This window comes from Falco rusticolus, chromosome 1, assembly GCF_015220075.1.
Source record: "Falco rusticolus isolate bFalRus1 chromosome 1, bFalRus1.pri, whole genome shotgun sequence".
NCBI classification, from domain to species: domain Eukaryota; kingdom Metazoa; phylum Chordata; class Aves; order Falconiformes; family Falconidae; genus Falco; species Falco rusticolus.
In genome coordinates this window covers 121,244,395-121,270,210 of record NC_051187.1, presented here as the reverse complement: position 1 = coordinate 121,270,210, position 25,816 = coordinate 121,244,395, and the positions used below count along the sequence as shown (strand labels likewise).

General features: G+C 39.7%; 2 long non-coding RNA genes across 9 annotated transcripts in view; both read left to right on the top strand.

Annotated features, from left to right (window-relative positions):
- LOC119152686 overlaps nucleotides 1–25,816 on the top strand; it is a 256,932-nt gene that overhangs the window by 214,960 nt on the left and 16,156 nt on the right. For 6 of the 8 annotated variants that reach the window (XR_005105849.1, XR_005105856.1, XR_005105857.1 and 3 more), the window contains one exon: nucleotides 18,758–18,999. This is a non-coding gene — a long non-coding RNA (uncharacterized LOC119152686). Of the gene's footprint in view, nucleotides 1–18,757; nucleotides 19,000–21,165; nucleotides 21,320–21,729; nucleotides 25,802–25,816 lie in introns of those variants that run through there. The other 2 variants (XR_005105855.1, XR_005105853.1) reach the window with 2 other exon arrangements.
- On the top strand, nucleotides 698–16,822 carry LOC119152706. Its single transcript, XR_005105859.1, has 3 exons — nucleotides 698–5,086; nucleotides 9,279–9,730; nucleotides 16,784–16,822. It is a non-coding gene; the product is annotated as an uncharacterized LOC119152706 (long non-coding RNA).

Sequence of the window (25,816 nt, the reverse complement as noted above, 5' to 3'; positions counted from 1 at the left end):
CTGTCGTGAACTTTATGTCGACATTGTGTCTATATAGGCAATAAAATTTGCACCAGTTGCCAGTCCCAGGCAGGCAGGATGCACGTGCGGAGAACAGCGTGCTGGAGGGCTGGTGTCTGTGCTGGGGATGTAACGCTAATGCCCGCGTGTACAACATCACGAGGCAGAGCTTCACATCAGCAGTGAACTTGAGAGTGTGTCACAAGATGCCAAGTATAGACACTAAGGAAATCTACACTGAAAAGAAACCCTCTGCCGTAGTAAATCACTGTTGTAGATGTCCTTTGAGGCTGAGGTGATGCCTGGCTGTAACATAGCCAAATGAGGGAGTGAGATATTATGTTACTGCTATGCATGGCCACGTAAAATCTAGGAACAGGCAGGAGGAGGTGGGTAGGAAGGCATATTAAACTGTTAGGCAATGAAGGGAAAGAGATGGGGAATGCACCTTAAAAAGATCTTTTGGTTTGCACTTTTGTTGGACCTACTAGCGGTTTTGAAATAATGCAAAGGATGAGCCTGTTGTCCTGGGTACTATATTCTAGCAAATTGCTTTTCCAGGATCACAGGAATAGTGTCTTTTAACATAATTCCTCCTCTCTGACCCCTGCATAAATGGATTAAAAGCAAACTTTAACAAAAAAATAAAACAAAACAAAACACACACACCCACACACACCGCAAAAAAAAGGAAAAAAAAAGAAAAAAAAAAGAAAAAAAAAAGAAAAAAAAAAAAGAAAGGAAACACAAAGGTTAACCCCAAACACTTATGTGTTTATAATGTCCAAAAGCACTGGAGAGATTGTAGCAGGTGGTCCCACCACCTGTGCTTGTCTACTTCCATTCCAAATAATCTCCTTATCGAATGCAGGGAGGAGCAGACACCCGGGAGGGTCCCACAGGAAGAGCAGTGGCTGAAAAACAGAGTGACTGACCAGAGAGATAGGAACCTGCAGGGAATACATAACTCGGGGAAGGCAAAACAGAGTGAAAAACACTATGGACAGATCCTTGTCTCATTTACAGCTTGTATATCTACAGCAATGCTGCTGGCTTCAGGGGCAGCCCTTTTTATTTACGTCATGTTGGTAATGGATGGGTGGTAAGAGATCCTGCAATTCAAATCTATAAGCTGCCACATTCTAATGGCTTGCAGAGAAAAAGGCCAATCAAACAATGTTTTCTTAATAGCACCCATTTGCTTCATCCTTCCTCAATTGCTACAGGAAATGATTTAATTTAATAGAGTAAGTGGATGCATTGCATGATTTCCAAATGGCACGCTAACAACGTAATGATCCCTACCCTCTGCATTGCAGGGAGGGCTGTGGTTTGTTTGTCAGTGGGCTGCACCTACAATGGCTTTTTATGTCTGTCAGACTTTGAAAGAAAACAAAGCGCTGGCTAAAAAAGAAATAAACAATAAAGACCATTCCTGTCATGTATCTGAATATTCCCTTTTACTCATTCTTTTCTGAGCATGAAATTTCTTAGGTAAATATAGCTAGAAGGGGAAAGGTACCTCAAAGGAGCCTGCTGATGCCAGCATGTAGCCTTGCATTCAAGTGAGGTCTTTTGAAGTGAAAGCATTCTCAATGTTGAGGACTTCTGCGTCAAGCTGCCTGCTGGGCATGTTGCACGCCCTGGAGCCGATGGCTCTACCTTTTCACAAGCTGTTCTTCAGCAGAGCGAAGTTCTTGCTCGTCATCTGGCAGCCAGTATTTCTTTATCATCAGGTCTCCTCGCTGTGGTACAGCATTGCACTGACATGGCTAAATGGCTTCTCCGCTGGGACACGCTTTGCCACCTTCCACTTCGCACCCAGAAGCGATCCCTGAGTTCCTTGTAAATTTTTTATCTAGGTCCAAAAGCTTCCAGAGCTTCCTGTCTGCACCGTGCAGTGCAGAATACTTTGTGATAACCTCTTACGAGATGGAGTATACAAGCCTTGCTGCTTTTCTTCCATCTGTTCCTAAGTGACAGGACATTCTTATGTCCTGTAAGGATCAACTTGGTAACAGCCCTGATGCTAGATTTGCTGTTCTGGGAGGTCCAGCTGTTAGTCCTGGACTTCCCTTAATCCCTTCTCTATCTGAGCAACAAAGGAGGGTATGGACAAAAGTGAGACCTGTTGAAACCCATCAGAAAGGTTGACTGGCACCCTGGGTAAGGTGACAGACCCCAGGATCCACAGTTTCCATCATAATAATTATCCATAAAAATGAACGCTGTAGGAGAGAGAATCCCAAAACATCCAGCATAGCTTCTGCAAGCTGTAGTGGTTTCTCCTGTTGTAGCAGTTCTGTGTTCTTTTTTCAGTGAAGGTACCTTCACTTTGGATTTAACACTGTCGTCTCTAAGTGTTGTTCACCTAAATAGCTATTCAGCTGGTTCATTTTGAGCGACATTTTTGAGTGACATTTTTGAGTGAAATACTGAGTTAAAAGAATAGTACTGGAGTTTTCTTTCATGAATCAGAAATACTTTCATTTCTTGCATGATGTTGTCAAGACAGCAGTGTTCTAATTGCACCTATACTCTTTGCCACAGTGTTTTGGAGCATTCAGTGTTTTGGAGAATCACAATGTTTTGGAGAAATTTTTGTTCTGGAAATATTTCTAAACCTGTGAGCAGTCTTCCCCCACTCCAAGTATTTATATTTAAAATCTGTAAGTAAATATTTATTCCTGGCTAGAAGTTACTTGAAATTTAAGATCCAAAGCAAGAGGCTTTGGAGTTCACTAACTCTCAGAGTACACAAGCTTTGTGTTAACTTTTCAACCAAGATGCCAATTATGCAGAAGAAGGACTAAGGTTCTAGAAGCGTAAAAGTCAGGAAATAAAAAGCTATTGCTCTCTGCTACTGTGATGCCTCAGAAATATGTGGTATTTTCTATCATTCTGCAGGGTGATGATTTTATACCTTCATATACTTACACAGTGTGGCCAATTCTATAGTAACTTTTCATTCATCAATTTGGCACTTTTACAGTCTCAGCATTGCGTGGAACGTGCTTTTTTAATATTTGATCTCCTTGACTAAACCCATAAAACAAAGGCAAGAGAGATTAAGATAGAAAGAACTACACCGATGTAAATTCAGTTCAAAGTTTATGCTGGCTTCTGCTGTATACTTTTAGCAGAGAAACCAGAAGTTTGTCGCCAGGTGAAGTAGCAGAAATGCTTGTGCTGTCCCCTCTTGTGAAAGGGTTATGTCAGAACAGGACAGGCCCAGAAGAACTTGGCATGAGGAAATGGCAACAGTATTGGTGACAGCTTCTTCAGACCTTCTCCTTTCTGCAACTGTGTAATCCTGTTGATCAGAAAGCTTTAGGTAGTAATACTTGAGGTTCCTGTCGAGTGAATCTTCCTTGGGAATTCTGAACAGGCTCTCAAAACTGAGTAGGAAGAAACAATTCATATTGTTATGACTCTAGTTTGAGGACTTTGATAATTGAAGTAATTAACAAAAGTAGCAAAATGTGTGTGGTAAGATTCCAATCAGGGCAGTAATAATTTTTGTTTCAGTGATGTAATTTTTGTATTGATCACAACACTGGCCAGAAAACAAGGGAAGAAGAACCAGTTTTGTATAATCTGCCACCTCCATGGTGATTATTCCCATTTCAGCAAGAGCATCCTTTTCCAGATTACTCCTAATATTCTTCTTCCTTCACCTCAGGTAAACAGAAAACTATTCTGTGGCAATAAAAGCTCACTAGAATGAATTTTCACCTATATATAAAAGCCATCCAAAGATGTCACCTGCCAGAAATTCTGTGCTAAAGCTGCAAAGGCTAGAACTTAAATGTTAGGAAATGTCTAATTCATCGCTGCCAACAGAACCTTAATTCAGCTCCTTTCTGTGTTAAGATATAGTCTTTAATTGCATAATCACATACTATTTTTTCCAAAGGACCTCTGTCTCACTCAGGGCACAGGACCTACAAGAGGGCTGAGTAGAGGTTATACAGACACACATAAATCTGCCACTTCCTAATTTAGCTGTCCTTGACTATGCAACCTAAATAATTTTGCTTTCAGGGAGGTGCATATTATTTTTTTTTCTTAAATAATGATAGAACATCATTCTGTAAATGGTTTCCTTTGGTGGGACTTTGGACATCAGCTTGCAAAGGCTTCTAAAGGAGATGTAGTTAAGAAATGGATAATCCAGTAAACACAGCTTCCATGCGTTTTAAACATGCATAGACTAACACTTCATTTGCTCTCAGTTTGGAGTGTCACATGGTGTTTCAAGTGCTAAAAGATTTACTATGGTTTATGGCTCAAATATTTCTAACTCAATTTGTCGTTTAGCACCAAACTCCCCTGTCCTGCAGCACACTCAAAGGCTAAAGGGCATCGAAGCATCCTCCAGATTAACTGCCCATGGATTTGAATAGCTCTCATGACCTCTCTGTTGCTCGTGGGATCTTTTATGAAGTTAATTCTTAAAATGTAAGGCCTCAGGTGTATCTGTGACGTAATGCTTGAGGTGTCAGCACAAAACCAGATTCCATCAGTCACAATAATTTTTATACATTAAACAGTTTCTGCTTGGAAAGAGAGGTCCTTCAGTGTGATTTTGCTCTTTTAATCAACGTTATTACCATTTTGCTCTTCTGCAAAGTGCTATTAATTGAGTGCATTTCCATTAAATTTCAAAGTACACCTTAGTCTTTATGGCTGGATGTTACTTTTAAAACACACAAGTTCTGGCAGGTATGACCTCAGGTGCAAACATAACTTTATTTGCTAAGAATAAGCTATTTAGCTATGTAGCTTTGATTATGGTTCTGTAATTAAAGTGCTCAGGTACTACTACAGTGAATGGGCTGAAGCTACAGGTATAATGAGCAGGAAACAGAAACACAGATTGGAAGAATGAAGTTTGAGGAGCAGGTTGTCATATCCAATTCTGCTAACCTTGTACATGGCAGAAGATCTGCCCCAGTTGTTTTGAGTCAGTGTGCAGACAGGTGAGTGAGGAGGATGCTGCCACAGTGGAAGACTTGGAAAGAAGCACAAGAAGGTTGAACATGGAGGACTTTGGAAAATACCCAACCTTGACTTGCATTGAATGGTAAGTACAACTTATCAGTTATCAGAAAGAGTCCTTCAGTCCAAGAAGCTTGTGTTTAATAGGTGGCCAAGTCAGCGGGTTAGTAATTTGTGAGAATTTGCTACAGAATTCCATATCAGTCTATTGGAACAATAATTATTGAGTTGCGAATGCATTTTAAGGTCTCTCAATGGCAGCTCTGCAACTGATCCTACAAACAGAGATCTATTACAATCCAGCTTTTCATGCCTTCAGCAAATACTGGTTTTGAGTGAGAATTCAGCTGTGGAACATTGAAAACCTTGAATACAGATATGTGCCTGGGCTGTATAATAGATGAGCAAGCTGAGCCAACACTGGAAGAATCCTTAATTTTCTCCTTCCAGTTTCTCCCCATCTGGGTTTTACTAGATTACCCAACAAATATGAACTAATATTGTAGTCTGCAGAGAGTTCTCCTCATGTTTGGAAGAACTAGGGATTTCATAACAGTTTTATGAGATGAGTTTAGAGTTGCTTTTTGGAAATGTGTTTTTAAACAGAGGATGTGTTTTATCTTTCTTTAGAACATCTTTTATTGATTTAACTGGCAGGGGTTCATATTTTTTTAATAATTTAAGCAGTGTGGATCCAGGGCCCAAATTGCGTTGACCTTAAATACAATCCTGATGAAGGGAATGTTGAAATAGCGAAGAGAAGTTCAGCTTTGTGTTGAAGACCAGGGTCAGTGAGAAATATTTCAGCTGTTATGCTATCCTGATTTAGAAGAAAATGAAAGGCTTCTGTGCATCGTATTGACGTGATGTGACTGAATGAATGCAGACGCACCATGATCTGAAGTCTGCTAAACTTGTGTTTGGAGGGGTGTGAATATATAAGAGACTGTTCCTGGGAGAAGCCAACCACTGCTTCTGGAAAGATCCCAGAAAATTACAGTGAAGTTACGCAACGAATCTTTATTGCTAGGATGTGGTACAAAAAATACAGAAATGAGCAGTTACCACCAGTATCAGGTCAGGAACAGGGCCCAGGAGCTGCCCTAAAGGCTCAGACAGGTATTACGTGCATACAATTAGTGGCCCGTTGTGGGAGGAGCATTTTATATTATGTTGAATATTTGGATTTTCTGTTAGACTGCTCCTTATGCAGTAGACATAACAGAGAAGCATGTGACAAAACCCAGGCCTGATGGGGAAGAATGACTGCAGTACCTGACAACACCCAAGACCCTATGCTCCTGCAGGACTAGCTCTAGTTTCAGGAAAATTGGGTTCCCAGGGAAAGCAGAATCTCAAATCTGTTTTTCTGTTAATTCAGTTGGGCAAATAGCGAGGAGGTAGCAGCTAACCAGTTGCCTGTTTTCATTCCTCTTCTGAGATGGGCATTCGTTTTCTCCATTCACCGCATGGGGAGCTTAGGCTTTCACCCCTACGTACCCTATGCCCAACAGAGCAGCACCTAAAAGATTAGGCATTATGTCCCTGCATCCGTAGCCTCCGGAGTCCCGACATGGATGTAGTCCTTAGTGTAGGAATTACTGGAAGTATAAACATACTGTTGTCTCTCAAACAGTTGCCTCTATAATGGGTGCCCAACTCCTGTAGTTACTACTGGGCAGAGCTGAAGTACTAACAGATCCAGCCCACAGGGTTTAAAGGCGAGATGCTGCAGGCAGATCTATACCATACAGCTGTGCTTCAGGCCAGCGAGCCATACCCAGCCGAGGTGGCATTTCCACAAGGTCCAGACTGTAACCCAAGCACAGACCCATGCAGGAGCATGGTTTTGTGCTTGGGGTAGTTAGCCTCGCTCAGCTAAAGCTTTTTGGTGGGAAAAATCTGCAGCACAACTCTTTTTTTCAGTTGGGTGGAGGGGCAAGGGAAAGGAGCATGTTCCCTATCTGTAGGCTGTTTTTGAAAAATGATTTGACTAATACTTAGACAGTATAAGCCATCCATTTCCATCAATTATCGAAAAGGGCTCAGCACAAATAGTATTTCAGTTTTCAAGGTGCTCTTTTGCTTGAAATAAAAACGGATGTGGAGAAATGCTAAGATTTTTGAGAGAGATCTAAAAACAATAGAGTCCTCCTGGAAAAAAAAAATAAAAATCAATGGAATTTGTTCAGTTCCTTTAGAAACCCAGCCTCCGCCTTCAGAGCTTTCTCAACAGTCTGTATTTTCCCCAATCACTAACAAAACAAGGGTAAAGGCTTTCCCGAGGGAAATCTGCTTAAGCCTGTTGCAATGTCTGTGAGGAGTATGGGTGCTGGTGGAGAGTGATACAGGGAGGAACTGTGCTGTCAACAACAGGAAACTGGTGAAAAACGAGCGGCGCTCCTGGGGAGGTGAATGCGGAGCAGATGGCTCTAATTGTGAGTCACACTGTGACAACTGACAAGAGAAATTCTGCACTCTTGACACTTTAAAGATACCAAAAATACCAGAGAGCACATTCCATGGCTTCTTGAAGACTTCCATATCAAGGTAGCTGAGGGGGGGAGAGCTCCAACTCCTCCTGTTTCCATCACTAAACAGCCCATAAAATTTGCTGTTGATAAGCTTCCAAGCAGCCAAGTATTCTAATACTTAGATAAGTCACTAATGTTAATAAAACCACTGAAGAAATAAGAAGGAAGAGGTGCAAAGGGGATTCATGTGCAGGGCAGCACCAGTTGCTTTAGATACTGATCCTTTCAATTAAGGGTGGTTCTGGATAAGAAAGGGGAAAGTAACATCCTTGTTTATAAGCACTGATAGATTTTGAAATCTCTCTCTCTGTCTTTTTTTTTTTTTTTTTTTTTTTTTTTCATCCGGAACGACTGCAAGCATTTTCTTGATGTCTTTCAATTATTGCCCGGATACAGGGTTGCAGATTTATATTGTGCTGCTTTAGTGGAGTTACAAAAAGTCAGGACCAGAAACCATTCATAGTTGCTTGCCAGTTTTTTATTTTGGGATGAATGCCTGGCTTGGGTGGGTCTGCAGATGTCAACAGAGCTACCCCAGCAATAAGTTTTATTTGCTGTATTTGCTTGCGTGACACAACTGCTCTAGTACCAGTAGCTTAGTACCATACTCAGGTAGTCTGTCCCTTATAGCCTGGTTATTTCACATGCACCCCAATAACATAAGTCAGCTCCTTTACTTGGAACTCTGTGAATATTAATATCTGGCTGTGGTATTATTTTTATTCTTCTGGTACCATGCAAAAAATTTGCATGGATATTCAGGGAGGTGGGGGGAAGGGAATTTCGTAGCATTGGAAATATTTTTGGGAGTGTCTCATTCTGACTGGATTCAGATATCTGATATTTTGGCATTCTCTACTGCTTTTCAAATTATTGCTATTTGTGAAAGTTACTAACAATGGAAAAGCGCATCTAGTCACTTGGGAAGGCAGCTACACTGCACAACTGTTCCTCCTACAGCTGTTAAGCTGCTGCTCAAAGGTGCAATTTGGAAGTTGTTACTTGAATAACTGCTTATGCACTGGCACAGTGGGTTTGCTCAGGCAGGTCACACAGTTCAGCACTTTTAGGTTCAGTGTAGTATTTCTGAGTTGGAGCTATCCTTATCACTTTCTTTTATGATTATTTTACTTTATGTTATATCAGTTAGCCGGACTCTGCAATTCTTTTCTGTGGGGTAAGTCTGCTATACAGAGATACCTAAGATGAACGGAGTAAGTTACATAGGCTACCAGCAGTAGTATAGCCTTAGTGTAGTGTTCTGGTAAGATTGCCTAGTTTGGTCCATTAAGTGGCTCTGTAAATTGCAGTACCTGTGGTAGGCATGTCATTTCGCGTTGCATCATCTGAAAATCCCACAAGCAGCTTTCCTCTAGCACCTCTGTATTAACACTCCTGAGGTTACACCAACGGGTACTCCTTTTGTCCAGCTCTTCTGTGTCACCAGTGCAGCTTGAGATGCGAATAATTTAAATCCTTGGGCATTTTAGAACAAGCATTTCCTTTTGTAACTGCTGTCCCAGACTGACAGTTGGCTTACTTGCTAGCAGATATTTTAGCTGTTATTGCCACTTCTGAGATGTTGTTACCGCCGTGAAAAGCCTGGGATTCACCACTAACTGTGGTAAACCTACCAAAATACTTGTGTTGTCACGCTTTACAATTTGTAAGTTGTATAACACCCATGTACAGTAGGCCACATTTTCCAAAATCATGAGCTTTTGTTGTGTCTAACTCACACAGAGCTCGGCAGTTGATACACATGTCCTGAGAGCAGCCTGAGCCACGCAAAGCCCTGCCATTGCTCTGTGGTACCACCACTGTGAGAGAAGCCTACTGTAATGCAAAGCCCCCTACTTTCACGTTTGGTGTGAATTTCAAAGTTTGTCTCTTGTGGTGTTATTTTTTCCTGCTGATAATAGTGGAGGGGAAGAGGAGCAAGCACCATGTGATCTTCTGTTCTTGAATCCTTGGCAGAGATTTTGAGACCTCAAGTCTTCTCTCCTTCTAAAAGCATTCTCTTGGAGAAGTTGCACGATGCGGTGGAATTTCTTTCTTCTTTATATCTGTGTTGGCTAAAGCAAGACAGAGGAGCTTGAAAAGACTCGCCCTCCTCAAGGAACGCTATCTGGTTCGTAAGCATTCCTAGAGGTTAAGGCTGGTGACTATCAAGAAAGCAAATACTTCACGCAAGGGTAAGTCCTTTAATTGTGTTTGTGTTGAATAGCTGCCAGATCCCCATGTCAGGATGTCTGCAGTCACGGCTCTGATCTCACCATTCCTTCCTCGGCTGTTGCACAATTGTGTTGCATGTTTGTGGTAGGGGAGAAAGCTGGAGAGCTGGGCTATGAAACCATCTCAGGGAAGGAAGCCATGTTTTATTTTAGTTGCTTGGTTTGGATAAAAGCCTGCAGGAGATTGAATAACATAAAAAACCCATAACACGGCCCATTCGTGGAAACCAAACCTGGTCTTCTATACAGATATGTGAAATATGAGGTTTGATAGCCAGGGTGGAAAAGGAAATGTCAATGAAAATGTGTTTGCTGGTGTAGTAGAAATCCTGATGTACATATGTGATAAGTCATTACTTGTTCTACCTGGACTCTCACGTGTTGTTGCAGGGTCTGTTGGGCTTAGGCTTGTAGATGCGGTGAGGGAGCTTTTGGAAAACTAGTTCTGCCTCTGCTCCATTGATGGATCACTTCAAGGATATTTTGTGGCAGACAAGTGAGACAAAGCAGTGACAAATAACAGCCTGTGAAAGAGGAAAGAAACCCAAAGATACTGCAGGCCATGAGCTTAGCAGTGGAGAGAGAAGGAAAGAGATCATAACTCCTTCCAGCCACAGCAGAAGAGATCTGGGGACTCTCAGCAGATGTAAGGGTTGAAAGCCAATATGGTTACACAGACGTTCAGTTCCTGAAAGAAGACAGCAGTTGCCTTAGCCACAGAAATGTTGGTTAAAAGTAATATCCTGATTAGTCTCAGTACCATAAGTCTTTCTTAAATGATAAAGTTGTGCATTATTCCTGTTTGGTTAGAACAAAGCAAATTTCACAGAAGTCTAATTTTACTACTGAAAACTAGCAAGAGGTTAGGTTAATCTGTGACCATCATGTCATCTCATGTAATAAAATTAGGTGAGCTGGTAGCGGTGCTCCAGGAGGATACCAGTTCCACTTCCTGAACCAGGAAGTGAAGAATTATCCAGAGCAATAAAGAGCTTGTACAAATAATACTGGGGAAATCAGAAGTTAATCCAAATACCAGCTCCCTCAATCTAATCAGTATGAATAGCTCCCTGCCAACTGCTCCATTACCTGAAACAGGGGTCAACTGATAAGAATCAGTCAGTCCTCTCATTAAAAAAACCACACAACTAACAAATCCCCTTCATCTCAGAATCTCAAATTCCATCATTCTCGATAAGCACTAACCAGTTCCTCATCTCTCATTTGCAGTTCATATCCTGAGCTACATACATTTGCTGTTAGAGATAAGGATATGAAAAAGTGATTATTAATATGCATGTTGCAACCTGTTAGCCTTTCTCAGGCTGCTGTGTCTGACGTTGTAAATAGAGGTGGTCAGTGATTCTGCACAGGAACTTGGGATCTGGCCACATGCCATTCGCTTAAAAAGTTAGCCCAGATGATTATGTTCAGGGAAAACAGTACGAGTAATCTGAATGGAGAAAGAGGTGATTGAATAAAGAGGGAGCAAGCAAGAAAGAGTAAGAGCGAGAAGGACCTGCTGTAGGTCTGGGTGCTCCTTCTGGAGGCAGCAGAGACAATTGGTCAGCTGAAGGTGGAAGAAGGGAAAGGGAGCAGTAACCCCAGGCTTTTGAAAGATGTTGCCCGACTGGCATCAAACCACACGAGTCACACTTTGATGCTTATACTGTGCTCACCATAGGATATTTGTTAAAGTTATAGCCCAGACTGTATTTCTCCGCCTTTCCCGTTTAGCATGGGAGAGGTTTAGCTGTCCTAAAAGGAGGTAACACCAATCAATAGTGGCATTAAGAGATCCGTCAGTAAAAGATGATTCCTGAATCAGTATTCTGGTGTTTGAGTCAAACGTCTGTCTTCAGCAATTTATGCAGTATTCTTCTAATGTTTTGGGGAGGTGCAGGAACAGACTTTTTTTGCTTTTCTTGGTAACTGAGGGGAAGAAGGGTTGAGTCAGCTGCCCTGTAATGCAGAATTCTCCTTTACAACAGGTTAGAGGCTTCCCAGAGAAAATAGTTCTTTTCTGTTCTACAGACTTTTTTTCTTCATGTGTTTTAGATTTACAGATCAACTAAGCAAAAGCAAAATAGAACACCACCAATATAAAATCCCCAAATATGCTTTTAAAGGTCACTGACACAACTATATTTATTTTAATATATTTTTAATTTCGTTGTGCAGTAAATAAGCACAAATTGCATCCTCAAAAAAACCAAGGGTTTCTTAGCTTGTTTTCTTGACTTCAGATTTAGCTAAAAATATTATGATCTATAATTATTGGAGAACAATGTCTTTTTTACACTCAGATTGTTATTCACTATCCCCTTACCTGTTAAGGGAAAACAATAAAGTGTGTTTGAATGAACCACAAGTAAATTAAATTTAACTCCATTCTATGGTTGAGGGTAGAGGTCTTCTGGAGAAGAGCTGCCTGTAGCGGCTTATATTTTATGAAAGTTTACACCCAAATTAGAAGTTAGGAAAAATGATTTCAGTGAAACTCTTTCCTTTTAAGAAATTATATTGCCTTTTGGTCAAAGTGAAAAATAAAGAGAAACCTATAAAATTGATTAATTTTGATCATGATTTGTGGAAAACAGATTTACTGTTTCACGTTATGTTTCTCTGTGAGTTATCCCTCACTTTTCTTTCCACGCACACACTCTCCTGCCACTATTTACTTTTAATTTTGAAGGGGGAAATAATGGGATGAGAGGGTTTTGATTTTTTTTTTTTCATTTGGAATGCCTAGACAGTAATGAAATAAAATATTCTATGCATGCTTAAAAAGCCAGACACTTGCTATTGAAGGGGAAATAATGCCTGGCTCCCCCTCCCCCAAAAAAAAGAAGAGAAAGAAAAAGAGAACAGGTGCAGTTAATGGGCCAGACTAAAGTATCATGGGAGATTTTCAAAGCCACAGATGAGTTTAGCTGCACCACTTCCGAGGAATATAAATGAGTGTTGTTTACTTTGGTTTTCTGAAGTTTAAAATTACCCTCTTCAGTGTAGGCATTGGGGGGAAGTCTGCTTGAAATAATTGCGGACATTTGAAATTAACATGTTACTGCCACCTCATATGACAGGGATAAATGCCACTCACACACTACTTTTCTACAGACAGACAGTATACTAGAGAATTTTACCAAACATTGTCATCAGGAAGGAGGAACAGTCTTGCCTTACATCTCTGCTTTTTATTTCATTGCTTTTATTTCAAAATTGTCTTTGAGTGGGGAGCAAGGTCTGGGCATTTGTCCCAGTCAGGCAACATCATCACTTTTTTTCTTCTGGTCTGACAGAACCTTTACTCCTACCTACACGCCCTGTTGCATTTGTTCATCTAAAATGGTGCTGGAAAACTACAAGTTTATAAAAATCAACACTGTGTCTTGATGCATTAAATGTTGCATTATTAACTAAAGTCTTTTACTCACACGTACTCCTACTCCAAATATATACATGCATTGATGCACATGCACTGATTCTGTTAAAAAAACAATTTTCAGGAAGCTCTGGAGTTACACAAAAACTTAGACAATACTGTATAATTAAAAACTCATTGAGATCGTTAATGGATAACTCTTGTTCGTCTCTGGGCCTAATTCACATGTTGTGCTGATCAAAACATGCCAAATTAATTGAGTTTTATGGTATTTATGATCTTATTCTAGAACCTTATTCTTTGTAAGATTTACCATTTTATAAGGTTGCTGTGGAAAGACAGTGACAACTCTTCATTGAAGTGTTTGTGGCTTATTCTAATTTCCATAATGAGGGAGCTTTTTTCCCCCTCATGTATTCTGCCTTTAGTTGATGATCATCTTCCTTTATATTCAGGACTTATTATTGTTTTGGGAGAGTGCCTATGCAGTCAGAAATGCAAACTGCTTTTCTTGGACTGTTTTGGTCTTATTTTTATTTTCCATGAAATACCTCTAATATATTCTTCCTGTGCAGTTACCCACTGCATGCAAATTCAAAGCAATAACCACGTTATTTCTTTTGTTCCAATGACTCACTGTAGTTAGGAACAGACTCTGTTGTGTTAGTTGTTAGTTCTAAGATAATATCATACACCGCATTCCAACATAATAATGGATTTCAATCTGAAATTATAGAAAACCAGAATGGTTGAAAGTAACCCATAAGTGACCAAATGAGATACACATAGAATCATCCTAAGGTCTGGATTCATCTGTCTGTCTTTCCTACAAATCAGGGGCTGCTGCTGGTGGTGTTATTCTTTTTTGTTTTTCTTTTCTTTTCTTTTTTTTTTTTTTTTTAAGACAGTTCTTAATGCTTGAACAAATCCCTTTTTCTTCCCCTCGGTAATGTGGTTAACTGTCTGGAATGTGAGCCACTGGAAATTCTTCCCCACAGAAGAATCTCCATTAAGCTTTCAAACAGAGTTACTTCATCCCCACAGCTGCATGGATAGAAGACTTTCTACTGCCTAAATACTTACTGTATATGTCATCCTTAATTTTTTTTTTTTTTTCCCAGCCAGAGCTTTAGGAGCAGGTGCTAGCCTTTTGCTTCCTTTCTGCTTCCTCTGTGGGGAATGGGTTGGAAAGAGCCAACTAATTAGAAAATTCTACAGGGAAATTAATTCTGCAAACAGCTGAGGAATGGCATTTCAGTATAATGCTCACTTTGTCTGTCAGCAGAGCGCTGGTTGGCTTGACAAGTGGCGGTTCTCCCAGATGCTACACATGTTGTGATGAGGCTAGAACTGCATCGTACGTTGCCCCTTTACTAAAAGATGTGATGCTTTGGAAGAGTAAATACACCAAAACCAACCTCTAGGACATGCTACGTTGCTGTCACGAGGCAACAGTATGGTATTTTTACATATGCTTCAAGTATAGCAGTGAACCACGTCGGTTTTAGTGAGCTTAGTTCCAAATGCTGCCTTTGCTTTTCTGTAGGGCTGAGGCACAGGGGAGGAGGGTGAAAAGATACATACTAAACTGCTCGGAGTGAAAGGGCTGGATTGTCAAAGTTAGGCTTGCATGTTGTACACTATCCAAAAATATGTGCAGATCTGTAACGTGTCTGAGCAAAACACTTATTTAAACAGTTGGCTGGCTACGTGCACATGAGACTAGTCAGATCTGCACACACAGGCTTCCCTGTTCAGACGCTGGTGGCTGAGACCTGCAGAGACGGTTCGCTCTGAAGGAGCCTGTTGTGAGATGCTGATGGAAACAGTGCTGTGTTAGTGAAGATGACGACAGCCTACTCATTTCTCAGAGATCTCGCCACTACCAGTTTTGTCATCTTAGTACTTCCTACTTGCAGGCTAAACCCCCGTTTAGCCGCTTACCCTAAGTGATGTGCCAGGTTCTTAGCTCACGTCTCATGACAGACCTTGGTGACCCTCAAGCCAAGAACAGCATAAACCCCTCCAGTCCTCCTCCCAACCACATTCCTGTTTCTTCCCAAACCCCCACATTTCTCCTCAAGCTATTCATAACATGAGGTAACCCTCAGTAGCAGCTTTCTTATGCACGCCGTTCCCAGACTCACTCGGCGCCCCTTATTTCTGTCCTGCCAGGAGATGTCCCTGGGCTTCGCTTTGGTGTTCAGCTGTGCAGCAGTGTCCCCCAGACGCCAGATGTCTGGGAATTTGCCCTGGACTTAACATAGAAAGAGGGACTTGCGAGTGCCCATGGAGTAATATAGAACTGGTTTTCTTATCTTTTTGGTCCCAACACGATGTTGAAGCTTGTGGTGTTATGAATACCTCTTTGTGTGGCAGTTGGTTCACGTTTTAGATGTCTTACTCTCCCTCAGTGGGTCTTGTATTCTTGAGCTCTTTTTCATACTCTTTATCTCTGTCATGAGTATCTGAATTCTTTTCCTTCCTGTATCTCCTAAGAACTAATTTTTCATGTCTAAGAATATAAAAAGTAGTACATTCGTGTAAGTCCCATGCAGATATGTCACTTCTCTGTAGCTCAAGATTTTCAAATGCATTTTCTTTTTTCTCATATTTACTCTACTGTAACAAGACTCTCAACTTTTTCTTCCTTCTTTTATTTTTCCCCTTTCCCTTGTCCCGTACTTCACAAATGTGGTAATATTCTGTCTCAGTAAAAAAAAGTCTCATCACTCCTTATTTTATCAGTCAGTTCTCTCCAGCATAATTACATCACCTGAGACGTTGCACAGTGTTGGATTCAAGGACTGATTTAATGCTGTACAATCTATAACCTAATACCAGTTCAGTGTTATCATGTAGATATTTGAGAATTACTTGTATATGAACATTTTTTAATTAAAAAAAATATTCAGATTTCTGCTATGCTTATGCTGAATTGTGATCATCTCCCAGCACTAAACACTGAACTAACTAAAGGGCTTTGACTTTGAAAGAGTAATTTTCACAGATGAAAATCATGCTTGCAGGTGAAAATAATACCATTCCATTCTTTGTCTTTAAGAAAAAGCAAGCCAGTTTCTATACTTTTCATTCCCCTGATAGCAATTATAGTTTTCTTAATGAGATGTAATTACTTAAGAAACCCCTGAAATTAAATCACAGCTAAATACAAACACCTTCCCCTTAGCTTAATTACTAATTTTAAAAAATCTCTTTACATGTTTTAATTAATTTCTATAGTCGCATACGTTCACAAATTGGAAGGACTAAAAGTAACCTCAAAAGGAGAGGTGCATGGACTCTTGAATGTAAGCAACTTGATTCTAAAGTCTATTTAAGCTGGAGACGTCCTAATGTCTGCATGTCGAAGATTTATTCTGCAGTCATATTTTCCGAATTAATTGACATTTTCATTTTGAAGTCCTAAATGCATCACTACCTGGCAGTTTTCCAAAGTGCATTATGATAGATCTGATGCATGTATTATGAAAACTTGTCAAGTGGTCCATGTTTAACATGAAGGCCTGTTTGCATTTAAAACAAGAACACAATTAAATTATTGAATATTATTATCACACATTCTTCCCAGAATTACTCTTTTAATGTGGAGTGCTTACTAATTACAGGAACACCGTCAGCTGAAATTTTTAAAGCGATTGTCAAATGAGAAATAAAATGGAAAAAGTGTGCTATTTATTGCAGGTAAATGTCTAGCTAGATTGCCTTTATATACTATGTAGATAAAAAGTTCTTGGTGATTTAGTTTTCTATTTATTGTCATCCAGATGTTCAAAACAGTGACCCAGCTGGCATGGTAATTTAATTTTTTCCAACTTATGATAATGGTTTAAATCATAAAAAAGAGCTATGTTACATCCATGGAAATTCACTAGGATGATTTGCAGTAAATGGATTTTTATATGGGATTTTTTTTTTTTCCAAATTTCAACAAGAGTCAAGATTATATCTGCATGTGTTTAGGAGCCAAAATGCATAAGTAAAGGAGAAAGACACATCTATCTGTAGAAGCTGTTGACTAACTGCATGTTTGCACTATTCGCTTAATGGTATAGCTGATGAATCTTTGAGTGTTGCTGCGGAGTACAACAGTTGGTGGCATGGATAAGGATTTCCTGTGATGCGCTGGCCATCAGAAAGACCAAGAATGGTCAGGCTAGAAGGAACAGACACCCTTGTTTTGGGCGCATGGGACAGTGTGGGGATGTAAGGATGACAGGGAGGTTAGGTGAATTGAGCAGTGAATTTGGAAAACCTTACAATTAATTTAGATGTTTCATTATGTTCTAAACACAATGCTTGTTTCCTTTGGGGTAAGGCAAAATGCTTTGTTTTGTCTTTGGGTGTTCAAAAGGACTGCATTTCCATTTTGGTTTCAAGAGATCTAGCTTTTTAAAAATTTCAATTCTATTTCAAAATGTTAATGCTGGTTTAAGAAATCAAAACTTTTATGTATTTACTTATTTCCACTTCAAAGCAAGGTAGCTCACTTACCCTGGTTTTGGGAACAAAGCTGCTCACTGAAGTCGCCCTGAGTTTGCAAAGGGTGTTAGCATTTCCCGGACTCCATTTTCCGATTGATTTTTTATTCATCAAGAAATTTCATCTCTAGCTATAACATTTTGTTTTGCAAGAGGGTTGTTGGGGTTTTTGGTATGTGTTTGCCACACATATTGCAAGAGTTAATAACTAAACCAATTGATTTATGACCTGTTTTGCTTGGACAAGTTTGTGAATACCAATGCTGTATATGTTTGTAATTACATTCTTTCTTTCCTCCAAGGAGTCACTGTCCAAAACAAAATTGAGAATTTTGTTTAGAAAGTTTACTCGCACCTTGTATTATTATGTATACTTTTGAGACAAACTTGCATCTGGGGATGAGAACAGTTTCCAAAGTTCAGAATGGAATCTTTTAAACTTTCATGCTGTCCCTAAGTTTTAATATATGCCTGGCTTAATATTGCATTGCAATATTAACATAGATTATTTATTTTGCATAATAGACATATCTCTGCAAAATGTAAGCCTTTTCTGATACATTTTTGCGACAGCTGTGGGTAACATTCCTTGCTGAATATCTAAATTGTTCAGTAAGGTCAACATTCATAAAGGCTTTTATCTACTGCACTTTAAAAATTTTCCTCTAGCTGCTCTAAAAATGTGAGTGTTATTCTTTACTCTGAAATCCCATCATTTTTTTATTCGTAGGCATGGCCTGGAAAGGAAGGAAGGATAAGGAGACAGTGGGAGTGAATCAATATTTTGTCGTAGTGACACTCCTGTGTTATTCCAGCTAGTCAGTTTTACTGGTAACCTCCTGACTGCAGCGCTATCCGTCGCAGTTGCTCGAAAATGAAAGGCTACAGCTTCTTTGCTGATAGTTCACCTGCTGTAGCATAGATGAGATATTTATGTAGAATATATAACAGGTAGATATTTATGCCAGCTTTAGTTCCCTGCTGAAGGCTTGGACAATTTAAAGCTGTGCCACCTTTTGCAAAGACCAGGCATGTGGAGGGTGGACCTGTGTACAAGGCAGTGCTAACCTTCTTATGGTGTCTCTCCTCTTGCTCTTGCAGAAATCACGCCTGCCTCAGGCATAATGTCTTGGGAGCTCTGGGGAACTTTAGATCTCTGGTAATTTTATGCTTCTGCTGATCTGAGCTACTGAGGAGGCTTTTGCAAACATAACTTCAGATGACACGCACACAGTAAATCCCTTCGGAACCTGGCTGGGAACCGCATAAAAGGACGTGTGTCAGCGATGATACAAGGAAATCAGGTGGAAGTTGAAGAGCTAGGCTACTGTCTTCAGAGTCAGGTAAGCATAGCTTAGCAAACACCTCACTATCCTCACATCAGTTCATGGGAAGCATCTGGTGCTGCTAATATCAATGCACGTTCTGTTAGCCTGCAGAACTCTCTTTAGATACAAGATCTGGCACTCTTAGCCGCTAAAGGTGCATATCAAAATGTGAACACAAGCAGATACCACCTTAATATTGGAATGGTATCTAACTAATAATCAGGTTATTTAAATCTTAGAATCCTAGAATCATTTAGGTTAGGAAGAGCCTTTAAGATCGCCAAGTCCAACCATTAACCCAGGACCACCAAGGTGGCAGGGATGGGACCGGTGGGGCAGTGGGAGAGGGCTGGGCTGCTCTGTTGGGTAGCAAGTGTGGGGGCAGCCCTGCTGGTGGCCAGGCCTGGAGGGTCCTCTCTGGTCCCTGCTGAAGGGCTCTTGGGCAGCTGCCCCACATCACGGTTGGCCTCACCTTTTGGTCTGTAGGGAAGCGGCATGAGCAGGCAGCCGTGGGGGTGTGGGTCCTCACTTCTACTGCAGTGGTGCTTGCCTCTTGGCCTCTGCAGCTTGGTGAAGCAGAAAGTTCTGCCAAAATGGAGCTGTGATGCCAATTTACAGACTTTAACTGAGCATCTAAAGAAAACGCTAGATCCAGATCCTGCTATGAGGTGTCCTGCAGAAAAGTGTCTTCAGTCAGTTTGAAGGAAGCCAGAACTATCTGTTGTTACTCTTAATGCTGCTGGAGAAATCACAGGAAAATGTCATCCAAGTTTGTGCATCTGTAACATTCAAGAATTATATTAAAAGGAACTGGAGAATTGTTGAGGATGAACCGGACAAAGAATGTGAACTGGACAGGTTTGCCATTGAAGCCAACACGGTGCCCTTGATGCTTAGCAGCCCAGAACAAATTCAGAAGCAGTAAGTGAGGTTATAGTATTATTGGACTTTGTATTCTTTCCTTAGAATGGCCAGACTTACGGGCAGAAATGGTGAATCCTTTCAAAGTGGAGATTTCCACATCATTAATGGGGTCCTTTGCCTGCTCACTCTTTATTAAAAGGTACCGCCACAAATTTAAATCAGATGAGTTATGGACAGAGATCAAACTTCTCCTTGATGCTTTTCCTTTGCCCTTGACAAATCTCTTTAAGGTAACTATTGAACTTTGTGGCACACGTGCAAATGATGCTAGTGATTTGAAGGTTTGTGGGTTTTTTCTCATTCTAACTGTGAAGCTGTTCTACAGTTTAAATTTTCAGGATCTTCAGTTTTTTGAAGATAACATGGAAACATGGATGACAAGTTTCATAGTCTTGTAAGTTTAGATAATAAATTTTCACAGACTGGAAAAAAAAAAAAGTACTTTATCTAAACAGAACATGGAAAACCAAGAGGGGTTTAGAGAAGGTTTTTTACCTTGCTTTCAGATTTTCTTTAATTGATTATCTAATCATTCCATTGTATTTATCAACAATATCCAGAAAGGTAAGGACTTAATTGTGCTAAGGATTAGTTCAAGGATGCTATTAAAATATTTGCACATCATGGCCAGAAAACCATTCTATTAAACTCATCTGAGGACCTGCTGTTGACAGAAGAGCAGTGTGTCAGGGGGCTTAAGGGTACGAGGTCAGGTCCCTCAGGGCTGAAAGAAAATGTCATGGAGTGTGGTAAACCCCAGAGATTTCCAGAAAGGACCATGATTCTTCTGCCATCAGTCAGTAAAATTTTTACTGTTGACTCTCACAGAAGTAAAATTAGATTCAGTACTGACTGCTTCTGAAATCCCGCCCTTAATACCATGCTTCTTAAATGTCAGCTGCTTGCCTTCTTTCCAAATGTTGGACAGACAAAATGCTGAAATTTCTGCTCCTCAGCCCCACTGTGATAAATAAATAAATAAAAGGTTACTTGGTGGGTTTTTGTGGTGGTTATTTTTTTTTTTTTTGGGTAGGCTATTAAAAAAAAAAAGAGTGGAAATCAGATGAACATAAAATGATTTTTGACACATTTGGCAAATGGTAGTCTTTTCAGAAGTTTGCTCACAAAAACTGCTGTGTAAGCATCCACTTGGTCCATTTGATTAAGAGGATTTCTTGCCAGGAAGGGTGGAAAAAAAATCACCAGTTGGCAATCTTCATCATTTCCATTCATTTTCATTGCCTATGAATCCCAAAGTGTTTGGTGGAAACGACAATGTTCCTTGTATTTTACAACTAAAGGAAAGGAGATTACAAGTGAAGATATGAAAACACGAATGCTTGAAAAGTGACGTTCCTGGAAAAGAGACACCCAGATGAGCTGACAGAGAAACCTGATGCTCAGAAGTACGGTAGGAACCTTCAGATGCTCAGCAGTTATGAAAATCAAACCACTTACTTAGGAGCCCAAGTAATGCACTAAACGACTGCCCCAAACTTTCATAATATGCTGAGAAAAGGGCAGGAATAAGAAGAATGTAAAATATTCATAATTATCTATCCTAACTATTAGACCATATATTATACTCCTTGTCTTTAATTTTGGGAAAAGAATTGTATGGCCTAAATTCTTATCTTTATCTATCTATCTATCTATATAAAAACCCAGAAACATAATCTGAGAAACAATTTTTATGCTGGGTTGTTTTTAAACTGGGTTGTTGCTGAGGAATTAGAAAAATGTGCAAGTCTCACATTTTGATTTACACAGTCAATGTTTCAATGACTGACCAGCTACTTATCATTCTGTTCCATTCATAAGATCATGCCATAGACAGCCATGTAGGATTTGTCCAGCAGTTCATGTGCCTTGCCTTTGCTAAAAACTTTGGTTTGGAATGGAATGGAGCCAAACACAGGAAGGAAATTATTATGGAAACTGTAAGAATTTGAGACTTCAGCTATCATCACCTACAACAAAACACCTCCTCTTATTGGAACGCACGTAATTACTGATCAGAGAAAAATTGCTAGGAGATATTTCAGGAAGGTATTTGGCTTCTGAAAGCTAATTCTGCCATCAGAGTACTTGCCAGACATAAGCAGGGTATCGTGTTGTGGTATTTTTTCTTACATGAAGAGAAATTACAGATGTAAAAAGGATAAAATTTTGGAGCTTAGGCTGTTATTGTCTGTTTCAAGGGACACTGCTGAATGTCTTTACACTGTCAAAAGCTCCTTTATTAAAAGAAAGATAAAGTCTAAAGAACATTAGTAAACAATTTTTTTCATTTAAGTGGATAAGATCATGATAGATACACCTGATTACATTATCAGAGCCTAGGAATTTTAAAATAAACTCAGGTTCCAAGAGAAATTCAAGCTATTCACAAGTTTAAATAATTTTCAAATACATCATGTGAAAGACAAATACAGCCACACTTGTGATGCTCATGCAAAGAATTTTCCAAGTTATTTGGAGACTTCTAAGTGTGACACTGATCACATGTGTTTGACCTTCACATGATAACAGTGTTGCTTTCAGCTGGAAATGATGAAGTCACGCATAAAACATTTGTATTTCTAAAACATACTCATAAACTAGGCTTTAATGAAGGCATTTTCACATTTTATTGTAATTTTTATTCTAAGTCAAAATGACACATTGTGCACAATAATATAAAAATAATAACAGTATTCTTTTGCTAGTGTGACAGAACAAACTCACATGACAGAATATTTATTGCACAAAAAGAAGAAAATGTGTTGTGCATGGATAATAGCATAAAAGGTTAGCATAGGGAAAATGAAGAAATGTTAAGTATCTTGGCTATTCTTAACTGTGATTTCAGCAGAAGGCACCTTTTTTCTGAGCAGAGCTGGTTGTTATTTGTACCTGCATCTTTCTATCTTAAAATTACCTTAAAGAATGTTAAGTGGAAGCTAATTCTAATTAACTACTGTTTAATTAGTTAACATTTGAAGGGATCAGCTTTACATGGAAGTAGTACAGGGCTAAGTCTGCGAAGAATACAATGCTGGCTAGTGCATCACCTAACTTCAAGGCATCCTGCCAGCTAGCAGGAATTTTTGCTCCAAGATCAGGCACATCTCTTCCTTAACGAATGGAGGGGAAGAGCTAAGTCAGCTCAGAGTAATGTCACTGGAGACCAACAAGCTGAACTCTTCCAGAGAAAAACAGCGAGATGTCAGCTGTATCCCTTAGAGTGAGGCATTTAACTCTACTTAGGTTTCTCGCCTGCGAATCTGGTCTTTGAATTAAACATCTCCAGACTCACCAAAGGAAATCCCATCCCAATATTTAAAGCATTCACCTGAGTGAGAACCTGTTTTCAAAAATCGTTTTTGCTGTAGCTTGAAAACATATTTCCAGGTTCTTTTTGCTGAATTTTTTGACTTAGTATGTATTGCACACTTTGAGGGATGGGGAGGAGACTTCAGGTGATCAATCTGCTTGATAGTCCTTGGCAGAGTAGAGAATGGTATTCAGGCTCCTGGTGCAATGAACATTTACTTTATGCAGAGAAAGAAGTGCTTCAGCAGGAAAGGCTGGTATCTGATAGCCGTAAACAGCCACGGTTCCTGAGGGACAGCTGTGTCAATTAAGTAAATTAGGGCGATCAGTATTCAAACACTATGGAGAGAGAATAATCAAGCCAGAGACCTACGAATGCCATCTTTCTTCATGTACACCACAAAGACCATCTCCGTGTATAGAACAAAATAAGAGCTTCTGCCTTTTCAGAACATTTTTTTGTTGAGTTCTGAAATATCACAGAAGATGCCATTGTCTGGTGAGAAAAGCTGTATTAAGATGGATAAAAGGAGAAAGGTAAACCCCTCTCCTTTACTCTGCATACTTCTTACAGGAAAAAGGCACACATGCAAAATGGCAGAAAGATCAGATTTTTGAGGTCTATCTCTGCAGTGAGTTGGGCTGTAACCACCTGGCAGAGTGAGGAATTGGTGCTCAACCGCACACATATCACATGGAGAGGTAGCAATCTCCTGCTATTTCGTGACAAATAGTTTAATGTTTGTGTGAATGTGTGGGTGGAAGGGCACCCTGTTTACGACACGTTACAGATGGATGTCTGTGGAATGTTGCCCTGGAAGAATTCATATTATTTCCAGCAGGAAACCCAAATGCTAAGCAGATGTATTTTCTTCCAGACCTAAGCTATCGGACTCTTCAGTCTTAGGTTCAGACTGTCAGAAAATCTTCACTTCATCCAGTTTAACATTTATAAGACAATGGTCAAAAAACCAATGGCTTTTCAGCCCTATTGACAAAGACTGGAAGCCACTGGGAAGGTCATGCAGATCACTGTTTCTGTGAGGGCACATGGACTACTCATTAAATCTGCTTGGTCATCTCACTTATGTATTGAACTTAAAAAAATCAAAACAAGACACACACACACACACAAACAAACTACAAAAAACCCAAAACAAAACCAATCCCTAAAAGCAAGTAGCACTCCTGCTCAGAGGATGTTTAAGGGAGTTATTCCAACTTGATCTTTCTCCCATGTATGCTCTATGGGAGGAAATGTTTATGGAGGAAACAAACTGGAAAAGATCACAAAGATCCTGCCACGTAGATTTCCTGGTGTTATTCTATAGAGGAAGAGTCAAAAGTTCTTTCCTCAAATTCCTTTCCCCATGTAAACAGGGGGAAGAATACTGTCTTTTGTCAACAATTTGTTTTGCTAATTTACCATTACCTTCAAAACATGTTCTATAAAAATGCCATTTATTAATCACAACTGTATTGTGTTCTAAAACAAACCCGATCCTTTGGGACCATATTTGTGTAATATATGTTGAAATGTATGGTTTGCTAAATGGCCTTATCTGTAATTCAGAGAGCCTCTGTGTGCTTTGGAAGACCATTTGGCAAACTCTGTGCAAGGAAGTGATTTAGTTATCTGGCTGCATTAAGGATGAAAACAATTTAAGATTAATTAGGACTTCTAGAAATGTGATAGGAAAAAAACCCAACCTAAGTTCTTGGCGGTGGAAGAAGTAATTAGCCAGTACTGCAAGAACCTTGGTGAAGGTACAATCTGATATCCTTTAGTGGATGTAGAGAAAGTATTGTCCCCAGCTTTCCATTTTTACCTCTCATCTATCTGGTGCTTACTTTCTCAACAGTTTGGATGTGGTATGTACCCTAGCAAGTGCTTCTAGCCTGTTTCAGTGACAAAATAGAGTAATTTAAATCACTGTTTTGGATTGTCCAGGAGGCAGAGGGCAAATCACTTTCAAATGATGTAAAACTTCATTTCAGTTTGAGTCCTTGTCTCCTCCTTTTGTTGGTCCATAGCCATAAAAATGTTGTAGAGGGGATGTTGTGATGCAAGCACCCAAGTGAAGGCAAAGCTCCAGCTGTGACTGACTCCAGTTCCAGAAGGTTCAGTTTCATAGCATGGACTTGGAGACTGGTTATTGAGAATACATTGCTAAGTTTCTGCTAAGTGAAGATACAGTTCACAAGTTATTTATTTCAAGTCATTTACAGTATAGTGATAAATCTGTGCAATTTTATTTCCAGCTCAACAGGACATTGGACGATGCTAAACTGTTTAATGTACGTAACGTGATACTCTATGATAAAAATGATCCATTAGTGAGCTGAGTGACAAAAAGGCATGTCTAAAAAAATCCTCAAGGATAGGCCAGGATCGTTTGCATTTATTTTAATGATATCCAAATGCTGTTCTAACTAAAGATGTTAATAATCACGAAAAGCAATAAAACTCTAGAAAGAGTTAAACTTACTGGCAAGCTTTATTCTGCTGTGGTGTTCTGTTTGACATACTTCCATAACCTCTTCCCTTCAATAAATGTCAACTACTTTGCTTTTTTTTATCATTATTTTATTT